We start from the raw sequence: 11,090 nt of genomic DNA, 5'->3' as shown, positions 1-11,090 counted from the left end.
AAACTCCACCAAGAAGCTACTAGAATTAATACAGAAATTCAGTAGCATAGCAGGTTATAAAGTCAATACCCAAAAGTCAATAGCATTCCTTTATACAGATGACACACTGAGAGGGAAATTAGAGAAATAATACCTCTTACAATATCAGCATGGAAGATGAAATACTTAGGAATTAATATAACTAAAGAAGTCAAAGACATATTCAAAGAAAGTTACAGTACTCTGAAAAAAGATCTTAGAGGTTTTCAGAAAATGAATATTCCCTGCTTCTGGGTAGGAAGAACCAACATTGTAAAGATGGGCATACTCCCAAAACTGTCAAACAGATTTAATGAAATCCCTATCAATATACCACCAACATACCTCACAGACCTAGAGAAATCACTCCTAAAATTTATTTGGAACCAGAAAAAACCTAGAATAGCAAAAGCAATCATGGGTAACAAAGGTAAGGCAGGAGACATTACAATTCCTGGCGTGAGATTATACTACAAAGCTACTGTGATAAAATCAGCAAGGTATTGGAAGAAAACAGACCTGAAGATCAGTGGAATTGGGGCCGGGGAGATGGCTCAGTGGAATAAGTGCTTCCCTGCAAGCACAAGGGCCTGAGTTCAATTACAAGTTCCACCAAAAAAAAAAAAAATCAGTGGAATAGATTAGAAGATACACATGCAACTACAAACACCCTCAGCCATCTTATCTTTGACAATGGGGTCAAATATGCTTAGTGAAAGAAAGATAGCCTCATGATTCTGGAAACACTGATTCTCTACATGCTGAAAACTAAAACTTGACCCAGGTATATCACCATGCACTAAACTAAAGTCAAAATTGATTTAAGATCTAAGCATTAAAACTGAAACACTAAATCTGCTGGAAGAGAAAGTGGGAGGAAATCTTGAAGACATGGGTTAGACAAACAATTCATGAACAAAAATCAAACTGCATGGAAATCGTTGAAAGAATTAACAACTGGGACCTCCTCTTTTTGAGAAGTTTTGCACATCAGAAGAAATTGCAAACAGAGTGAAAAGACAATGCACAAATTTGGGAAAAACACCTTAACTAAAAAGGACTCAGGCAAAGGTCTGCTATCTAGAATTTATAAAGAACTAAAAAAATTAGAGCCCCAAATTTTAAAGCCACAATCCAGAAATGGGCATCTAAGATGAACATACACTTCTCAGAGGAAGAAATACAAAAAGCAAATAAATACATGAAAAAGTGCTCCACATCACTAGCCCTTTGTGAAATGCAAATTAAAACAGCACTGAGATACCATCTCACCCCAGAAAGAATGATTATCATACAGAAGTCAACCAATAATAAATGTTGGAGAGGCTGCAGGGAAAAAAGAACCCTTCTCCACTGCTGGTGGGAATGTAGACTGGTGCAACCATTATTGAAATCAGTATGAAAACTCCTAAAAAAGCTAGGACTAGAAATCCTATTCAATGCAGCTACCTCTCTTCTGAGAATTTTCCCCAAAGAAGTGAAAACATCATATCATACTGATATATGGGGACCTATGTTTATAGCAGCACAATTTGTGCTAGTCAAATCTTGGAAACAACCAAAATGCCCATCATCTGATGAATGGATGGAAAAGAAGTGGTGTTTTTGTACAATGGAGTATTATTCAACTATAAAAATATCAACTCTGAGCCTTCATATATAAATGGATGCCACTTGAAGATATACTCATAAGTGAAATAAACCAGACCCATATGTGAAAATATCGTATTGTCTCCCTAGTGTAAGAACTCAAAACAAGAAATAAAATTTCAAAGATATAAAACAGTTAAATGGAAAGCAAGAACTTAATGATTAAACAATGAAGAGAGAGAAAGGAGCAAAGTTAAGAAATAAGGCACGGGCAAAACCATACATTTATATAAACAAGATGGTTAAAGCAATGGTCCTAAGAATCTCCATCAAGTTTTTGAAAATAATAGTTAATGGGTAGAATTCTCATCCTGACCAACTCTATATGCTGGCATCTGTGAACTGAGGAACTCCACTGAGGTTAGCAATGTGTAATACTAAAACCATGCTTGAAATACATGTTATTTTAGTCTTCTGCATGCATACTGCTTCTAATGTTAAATCAATTATTACTATACTCTCTTTAAAGTAAATGTTTGTAAAAAATGTAACAAAACAAGAGATAAGAAAAAAGTCATAAGATTGTCCTGCTACAATGTTGTGTATGGTTTGATTTCTAAATTTCAATAAAAATGCGTAATTGTTTTTTCCACATTCTATAAGGATTTAAGTTTAAGAATACCTATGGTTGTTGCATAATAGCAGTTCCATGTTATGTCTAAGGTATTTGATATTCAGGCAGTGATTTTAAGCTCAACTGTTTCTGTTACAGGTTAATAATATCATTAAGCTTCTCTTCTGGATGTTTAAAAACTAAAGTTTGCATACCAAACACTAGAGAAAAACAGGAGCTTCAAGCATAGGCAATATTTTGTCCTTAGTCCTTCAAGATCAATGAAGACTAAGGACATAAGAGAATCTGTGCTGTGACATAAGTATAACTCAGTTGTGTACCAAATTTTCTGATCAAGGAGTTTATGGGGCCACAGAGGAAAGTGATTGATGATGTACAACGTGCCTAAGGAGAGTCACATGGAGAGAAGACATTCTCTCAGTCTTCACAGAGAGCAAATTGGTCACGCAACGGTTGTGACTCATTCACATGGCTGACACTGACAAAAGACCTATAAACTGCTCTACATGGTTTCAGGGTAAATCCTGAGGGGATTTGACTGACCTTGTCACATACAAAAGTTATATTTTTAGTTATATAGGTCTTGCTTTAACTTGGTCTTAACCATCCAGCAGAAAAGTATAACCAAGAGGTATAAAAAGTAATGCCATATTAATGTGTTAAAATGTAAAAGGTTCAAGTCAACAACTTCTGACAATTGCTGCCCTGATATCCCACTACTCTTATGGACTACTAGACTATATTGGGTTATTTTGCAGAATTCAAGTACCTATAATCTTTAGACTGGCTTCAAGTATGAAAAAGTCCTTTAAAGACTTTTCCAGGCCTCTGCTGGGAGACACGGGGTGTCAACGAACTGCACTCTCTCCCACTCATCACCCGCCCCACCGTGCCATGGATGCCCCCGAAGCAAGTGGTTAACTTTGGGCTGGGGACCACCAAGCTGCCACGCTTGGTGTTACTGGAGTTGCAAAAAGAATTGTTAGACTACAAAGGAGTTGGTATTAGCGTTCTTGAAATGAGTCACATGTCATCAGATTTTGGGAAGATTATTGGGAACAGAGAATCTGGTGCAAGAATTGTTAGCTGTGCCAGAGAACTACAAAGTGATTTTTATGCAAGGCAGTGGGTGTGGTCAGTTCACTGCTGTCCCCTTAAACCTGATTGGCCTGAAAGCTGGAAGTTGTGCCGACTACATGGTAGCAGGATCGTGGTCATCTAAGGCTGCAGAAGGAGCTAAGAAGTTTGGGACTGTGAATGTCGTCCACCCTAAACCTGGGAGTTATACCAAAATTCCAGATCAAGATGCTTGGACCCTCAACCCTGAAGCCTCCTATGTGTATTTCTGTGCAAATGAGACCATGCCTGGTGTGGAGTTTGACTTCATCCCTGATGTTGAGCAGTACTGGTCTATGACATGTCCTCCAACGTTCTGTCCAAGTCAGTGGATGTTTCCATGTTTGGTGTGATTTTTGCTGAAGCCCAGAAGAACATCGGCTGTGCTGGGGTCCTGGTGGTGATCGTCCGAGAGTACCTGCTGGGGTTTGCCCTCAGGGAGTGCCCTTCAGTCCTGGAGTACAAAGTGCAGGCTGCAAATGGCTTACTGTACAACACTCCTCCATGTTTCAGCATCTATGTCATGGGCCTGGTCTTGGAGTGGATTAAGAATAACGGCAGGCAGCAAGCATGGAGAAGCTCAGCTCCATCAAATCTAAGATGATTTATGACATTATTGATAAATCTCAAGGATTCTAAGTATGTTCAGTGGAGTCACAGAATAGAAGCAGGATGAACATTCCTTTTCTCATTGGCAGTGCCAAGGGAGATGATGCGCTGGAGAAAAGCTTCCTGGATAAGGCATTTGAACTCAATATGATCTCCTTGAAAGGGCACAAGTCTGTGGGCGGCATCCGGGTTTCTCTGTATAATGCTGTCACAGTTGAGGAAGCTAAGAAGCTGGCTGCCTTCATGGAAAATTTTTTGGAAGTGCATCAACTGTGAATACATCCTAACTCATCTGCACGCTGCCCTTGAGTGACAAAGATTAGAGTAACTTGGGAAATGACTCATAAATATGAAAGACATGGTATTTTTTCCAAATGAACATGATTATTGCAGATTCTTCAGTTTGCAAAGATTATAGCAAAGCTTTCAGAGTTCTTCAAAGCTGATGAGACCACCAGCTAATGGCCACCTTACTACTGATTCGAATTGGAAGCATTTTTTAAAATCTTCCTGTTGCCTTTCTAACAATACCCAGTCTAATTTTGTCTTTGCTGCTACTTTTCTTAGGTAAATATTAGTATTATAACTTGCCTAAGACTTACTTGTGCCTGTGGCCATTATTTGTGGAGTGACACAAGCAGAGCACCAGTTTGAACTGTAGCTGTAACTCTGAATCAAGACAGTGATGGGGTCTGTTGGCTCCTGGGGTGGAGGTTGGTGTTGACAGTGGTGAGAGTTTTGCAATTCCAGGCAAAAGGTGGATAGGAATATTTGTATTTTATCTCTTTATAAAGAGATAAAATGACTTACCATATAAATGGTTATATACTAAGTTCTTTTTTTTTTTTACTACATGTAGTTTATATCTCTATGCTTTTATATTTCTAATGAAATGGTTCTTTGTGATATCCGTAGAGGCTGTTAGAATTTGCCAAATCCCCATCCATGTGCTGCCTCATGAAAAGATTCTATAAGTTCCACAGCTCATTTTTTAAAGTCTTTTCTGAACACACAGAAAAAATGGTTCCTTCTTTGCTTTTCATTTATACATTAATCTAAAATAATCTGTTAGATTCCCTTACATGTTGTTCATGTGGCCGCTCTTCTCACAGTGATGAACCAATAGTGATACTGAATTGCAGAAGGTCTCCGTGAAGGGCCTTCCCCACCGTTTATCTCTTGTGGGTATTGCATGCCAACTGTGTGGAGAATATTAAAGTCTTCAAACACCCCCCCCCTCAAAAAATACTTCTCCAAATACAGCTTCTCTAACTGCAGTGGAATACCCATCTCTGACAAAACAAAATGAAATAGGGGAATATGTTGGGAGCCACAAAACTAGGAACTTGATCAAATATGTGTAGGTGGGACTTGGCCCAGTGCCTAAAGTGAACAAGCTACCTTATTATTGACTTTTTTTTTTTTTTTTTTGCTGGTGCTAGGGATCGAAACTTTACTATTGAGATGAACTACTTGGCCTAGTTAAGGTTAGCTTTCAGTTGCTAGACAACCTTGTGTAAAGTGTTACTAACTTGACAAAAGTGTAAATATAGGACTGTTTTGTTGTGAAAAAAAGAAAAAAAATACACACATACACACACATATATGTATATACTAGAGAAGACAGCTATACAGCTACTTTCTCTTTTTCATTAAGAATAAAGGTTAGTACTAATGTTGTTTAGACAAGATATCATGTCTCCATCTTGTCCTCTGAGTAACTACTTTGAAGACAACAATATGTATTATGTATTAATAATAATGTATTAATTATTATTTTTTAGGTTAGTAATCATATCTTTTAATTTAAACTCCATAAAATATTATTGATAATATGCTCTTGATATCATTTCTTCTCTGTCTCTTTTTTTCTTGCTTTATGTTGATGTGCTTAGAAATACTCATGAAAGATTTTTCATAGCTCTCTGTCTCCCTCTCACTTTCTGTCTCTCTGTCTTTGTCTCTGTCAATCTCTCTTTTTCTTAGAGGAGGAAAAAATAATTTGGTTTATGTTCAGGGGATCCCGTCCATTGTTGGTTGGGAAGCAGAGCAGAGAGAAGCAGTGCCAGGGAAAAAGGGGTGAGAGATCAGATACAGCACCCCAGGCCCACCTCCATGACCTACTCAGACGTACCCAGACATGGTAATTCTAATTCTCTGGGTGGCTTCCAAACTGGTAAAATCAACCTTAACCACCACATCATACCCTTTGTTAATTTGACAGCGAAACAAATCTCCATAAACTGTACTTATTCTACAAATAAACATACATTAGGAACTCCTCCTATATAATATAGAGATAAGTGTCTGCCATACAGTTGAAAATGTGGCGATCCCTTCACCAAAGTTTCAACAGTCCAGTATTTTTCAGAAGTCCACATTCCTTTCTTCTGAGACTTGAGGGAAACTCTTACCTGTGAACCTCTGTCAAAATCTAACAAAAGTTACATAATCCTAAACTACAAGGTACACATTTTCATTCCAAAATGGAGGAGCAGGTGTATACAGAAGAACTGGACCAAAACAAGACTCAAGCCCAGCAGGGCAAATATTTAGTCCTGAGCTTTACATCTGGCATCTTAAACTGGCGGTGATATATGTTCCAGAAGACTTGGGCAGCCCATCCCGATGGTCTTGTGGGTTGCAGCCCATATGACCTCTCTCTTTAGTTGGCTGTGAAGCCTGCAGTTTTCCTCAGCAGATGTTCCATGCTCCTGGCATCTCTAACATTCTAGGGTTTCCACTGAACCTTTGGCTTTATTCTGACAGCTCTTCCAACATTACCCTCTCAGGGAAGTAGATAAGTGTCCCCTTGGACCATGGCAGCAATAATTTCTGAGTGCCTGCATATCAGAGCACAGAAATCCACTGAAATTTCCCTTTCCAGACCAATTAGTTCACCACCCCTAAGTTTCATCTCACACAGTCTCAGAACATATACAAAATGTAGCCCGCCCCCTTTTTTTTTAGTCTGGAGTGGAGCGCACATGGCCTGTAGTCCAATTGCCAGTGGAGCCCTGTTCTCAAATGAACCCTCCTGAGCCTGGCCTTTATGGCTCATTCATATCAGCATTCTGATCTTCTGAACTCCAAAAAGAATTACTCATCAGGCTCTACTTGCACTGTTCTAGGTCTTGTCTACCCTACATCTCCAAATCTTTCCAAACTCTTCCTGAAAACCAGTTTCCAAAGCTTTTAAACCCCACAGCCAGGTACATTAACAACAGTGACCCTATTTTTGGTACTAATTTCTGTATCAGTCAGCTTTTCCATCACTGTGACACAACACCCAACACCCACCACTTGAAGAAGATGTCTGCTTTGGCTCATAGTTTAAGGGACCCAGTTCATGATCCGATGGCCTCAGTGCAGAAAGATCACGACAATAGAGCAAAGCCACTCAGCTCATGTTGGCCAAGAAGCAGAGCAGGGATACTGTGCTGTACAGAACAGAGGAGAGCCGACAGAGCGCCCCAAGGCATGCCCCCCAGATACATTCTCCGCCAGTCCTCTGGGTAGCTCCCAAGCTGATCTAGTTCACATATTAAATTTTATCATCATGCAGATGCCATTTCAGGTTTCAAGCAGCTCTAGGAGAATGGTTTCATTGGTTGTCCCTATTTTACAGCTGGGAATCTGAGCAATGAGAGGGATTCAGTAACTGAACTGTCTCTTAATTGCTAAGTGTTGGAGTTGAGATTCAAATCCATAGTTACTGCTTGATAATATAACCCACATACTATAAAATTCACTCTGGTAGTAAAGTCTATAATTCAGTGGGTGTTAGTACAACCATAGAATTGTACTCAGTTACCATAATCAATTTTGGAAGAAGCCTTGTATTCTTTGACAGTCACTTTTTATTTTCTATCTTCCTGCCACTCCTCTTGACTCTTCCTCCAAGCTGTAGGCGAATATCAATCTACTTTCTAGATTTGTCTATTTGGACATTTCATATGTATTCCCTTCTTTTTTTCCCATAATTTTATTGAGAAACAAATAGCAATGAGACATTTTCAAACCTAACTGGTAGGACAGTTCCAATAATTAACGCATTGCATACTCTCTTCCTAGTGGTTATTTGCTGTACATGATGCAGACATGATATCCTATTTACAAACACTATTAGAACAAATCCCTCTATTCATTAAGAGAATGTAACTATATATCTATCCTAACCACTTTGAATACACAGATACAAAATGGACATTCATCTGTATCCCCTTTTTTGTTAAGTTCTGTTATTTGAATATGCAATGTATTAATTATTGTAACCATTGTACTAACCTGTTCTGAAACTGTTTTATTGTTATTGTATTTTATTTCTCATTAAAATGAATAAGTAAATGAATTTCAACCAGCAAAAAGGGGTAAACTTGTATTCTAATAAGGTGGAAAATGTGAAGAAATGGACAGATTTATAGACACATATGAATCACCAAAGCTGAACCATGAAGATATAAAAATCCTACATAAGTCAATATCGATCAATGAAATCAAATAAGTAATTAAAACCTTTTCAACAAAGAAAAGCCCAGGTTGTGACAGATCACTGCCTGAATTCTCCAAGCAATTTAGAGTACAGTTAACACCACTACTTCTCCATCTCCTTAATGCAATTGAAGTGGAAGCAATACTTCCAAATTCATTCCTCAAAGGAGGCATTACCCTGATACAAAAAGCAGAGAAGGACCCAACTAAGAAAGAGAGTGACAGGCCAATCTCCCTACTGAGCATAGATTCAAAAATCCTCAGTAAGATACTGGCAAACAAAAATGCACCAAATCATCAGGAAGATTATACTCTGTGACCAAATGGAATCCATTGCAGGGATGCAGGGCTCATTCAACATACATAAGTAAAAAAATGTAATATGGCATCTTAATAGAGCCAGTGACAAAAAGCATGTGATCATTTCAATAGATGGAGAAAATCCTTTGACAAAGTCCTGTGCCCATTCACAATAAAAAAGCTACAGAAAATTAGAATGAATGTTCTTTATCTCATCTGATAAAATCCATCCATGACAAAGCAACAGCCTGACTTATTAAATGGACAAAAATTGATAGTGTTCTCTCTGAAATAAAAAAATAAGTTGAAGATGTCCATCATCTCCACTCTTATTCATCACATTCCTGGAAACTTTAGCCAGAACAATTACACAAGAGAAAGAAATAAAAGGATTAACAATAGGAAAGGAGAAGATAAATGATCATTATTTGCAGATGACATGATACTCTGCATAGAAGACTCACTAAACAACACTAAAACTGCTAGATTTAATAAACAATTTCAGTAGTGTAGCTGGTTACGAAGACAACAGTCAAAAATCAGTCACCTTCCTTTACACAAATAATAAACACAGTGAGAGAGAAATTAGGGAAGCAACAAAGTTCACAATACCATCTAAAAAAATGAAACAGCTAAGAATCAATCTAACAAAGGATGTAGAAAAACCGCACATTGAAAAGTGCAGTACTCTGAAAAGGGACATTGCAGCACATATCAGAAAATAGAAAGATAGACCTTGCTTTTGGGTAGCAAGAACCCATATAATGGCAATGACTATAATTCCAAAACTGTTATAAAGATTTAATGCAATTTATATAAAAATTTCAATAGGATATTTCACAGAATTAGAGAAAACAATCCTAAAATTCATTTGGAACCAGAAGGAACCTGAAATAGCAAAGGCAATTCTTGGCAACAATGGCAAGGCAGGGTCATCACAATTTCTGACTTGAAATTATACTAGAAAGCTATGTTGATTAAAACGGCATTGCACTGGTAAAAAAACCAACAGACCTGAAATAAATGGAACATATTAGAAGATGCAGAATCGTTTCCAGATATACTCAGCCACCTTATATTTGATGAAAATACCAAACACATTCACTGAAAGAAAGATAGCCTCGGGGCCAGGGAGATGGCTCAGTAGAATAAGCACTTAAGGGCCTGAGTTCAATCCCCAATACTGCAAAAACAAAAATAAATAAAATAAAATAATAAGCACATAAATAAATGGTGTTGGAAAAACTGGGTGTATGCATGTCAAAGATTAAGATTAGATTCCTATCTAAATTTGAAAACAAAATTCAAAATGGATCAATTATCTAAATATTAAAACAGAAACATTAAATCTGCTGGAAAAGAGAATAGGTAAAATTCTTGAAGACATTGATGCAGGCATAGATTTTATGAATAAAATCCTGATTACACAGGAACTATCAAAAAGAATCAACAAATGGGATCTCATCCTATTAAAAACCTTTTGCACAGCAAGAGAATCCACCAAAAGAGTAAAGAGACAACCAATAAAGTGGAAAAAAATGCTTGACATTTGTTCCTCAGATAATGGATTACTACTGAGAACCTATAAATAACTAAAAAAAAATTCAGACCTCCCAAAATTAAAGACCCAGTCCAAATATCTGCATCTGAGATGCACACCCACATCTCAGATGAAGAAATACAAACAGCAGATAAATACACGAAAAATAGTCAACATCAATGGTCATTCAAGAGATGTAAGTTAGAAGACACCGAGATTCTATGTCTCCCCCAAAAGAATGACTATCATCCAGAAATTAACCAATAACAAATGCTAGAGTGGCTGTTGGCAAAAAGGAACCCTTCTCCACTGTTGGTGGGAGTGCAGGCTGGTGCAACCACTGTGGAAATCCGTGTAAAGTTTTCTCAAAAAACTAGCATTGGAGATTCCATTTGACCCAGCTACTCCTCTTCTGGGTATCTTCCCAGAAGAAGTAAAAACATCAAATCACAGCGATATATGCACCTATGCTTATATCAGCACAATCTTTAATGACTGAATCTTGGAAATAACCTAAATGCCCATCAACTGAGGAATGGAGGAAAAAGATGTGGTCTTTTACATAACAGCATACTACTCAGCCGCAAAGAAGGATGTACGGAAGTCTTTTATAGGTAAACTTTGCAACTTGAGACCATATTCATAAGTGAAAGAAACCAGACACACATGCATAAATATCTTATTGTCTCCCTAAACTGAGAAACTGAAAAAGGAAACAAGATTCAAAAATGTATGATGAATACTGTAAAGTGGGAAGAAATTTCAAAGGGAACAAGAAACTGTGACGAAGTA

The 11,090-nt window shown here is 37.6% G+C and overlaps 1 pseudogene; it reads left to right on the top strand.

The window, feature by feature from the left end:
* Window positions 1-3,140: 3,140 nt before the first annotated feature.
* LOC101576584 lies at window positions 3,141-4,243 on the top strand (annotated as a pseudogene).
* Window positions 4,244-11,090: the final 6,847 nt, after the last annotated feature.

Source organism: Octodon degus, unplaced genomic scaffold, assembly GCF_000260255.1.
Source record: "Octodon degus isolate 3935 unplaced genomic scaffold, OctDeg1.0 scaffold00171, whole genome shotgun sequence".
Lineage (NCBI taxonomy): Eukaryota > Metazoa > Chordata > Mammalia > Rodentia > Octodontidae > Octodon > Octodon degus.
The sequence above is the reverse complement of the archived record's forward strand: the minus strand, read 5'-3'. Positions and strand labels throughout refer to the sequence as shown.